The sequence below is a fragment of the Octodon degus genome, unplaced genomic scaffold (genome assembly GCF_000260255.1).
Source record: "Octodon degus isolate 3935 unplaced genomic scaffold, OctDeg1.0 scaffold00099, whole genome shotgun sequence".
Taxonomy (NCBI): Eukaryota; Metazoa; Chordata; class Mammalia; order Rodentia; family Octodontidae; genus Octodon; species Octodon degus.
Genome location: NW_004524675.1, coordinates 10,763,344 through 10,763,979, shown reverse-complemented (window position 1 = coordinate 10,763,979; position 636 = coordinate 10,763,344).

Genomic DNA, 636 nt, shown 5'->3' with positions numbered 1-636 from the left:
TTTTCAGTGGCAATCCTTCTACCCCAGAGTAAGCTGCGGCATTTACGGATCGCAGAGGCCACCCCTAAAACTGCTGTCACACAACAGCTTCTTTCCAGCGATCACACTATCAAGGAAGGATATGTAGCATCGTCCCCAGAAGGATGGGGCTTTGAAAGAGAAACGATCCCAGTGGCACTCTGCGAGGATGTGTGTGCGTCCTTTTGAATGAGGAAGACACAAGTCTGCATTCTGAATCTATGAGTACCAGATACTGCCTCGAGGTAGGAACGGTAAGGACGGGCGCTGCCTGGTGGAGCCAGCGCGGGAGTTGGGGAGTCACAGTCCTTTAAAAGCCTCCCCTCAAACTGAAGATGAGTACAAGTTAACCCAGTTGCACGCTACTCTTGATTCACCTCTCCCGAGTCCAGTTAACCCCACCCCTGCTTCCTCCCCAAGGAACTAAGCAGAGCCTGGGGGTCGGCTGAGAACAAGACGCGTCCCCGCTGGGCAAGCATCCCGGCCTGGAGTCCCGCTCCTCCCGCTCACTCGCCGGGCTCCGCCTCCCGCCAGAAAGCGCAGCGCAGGCTGCGGGCCGAGGCCAGGCTGGCAGGAGCGGGCTCCGCCCCGCAGGGTCTGGCGTGAAAGGCGGCTGAG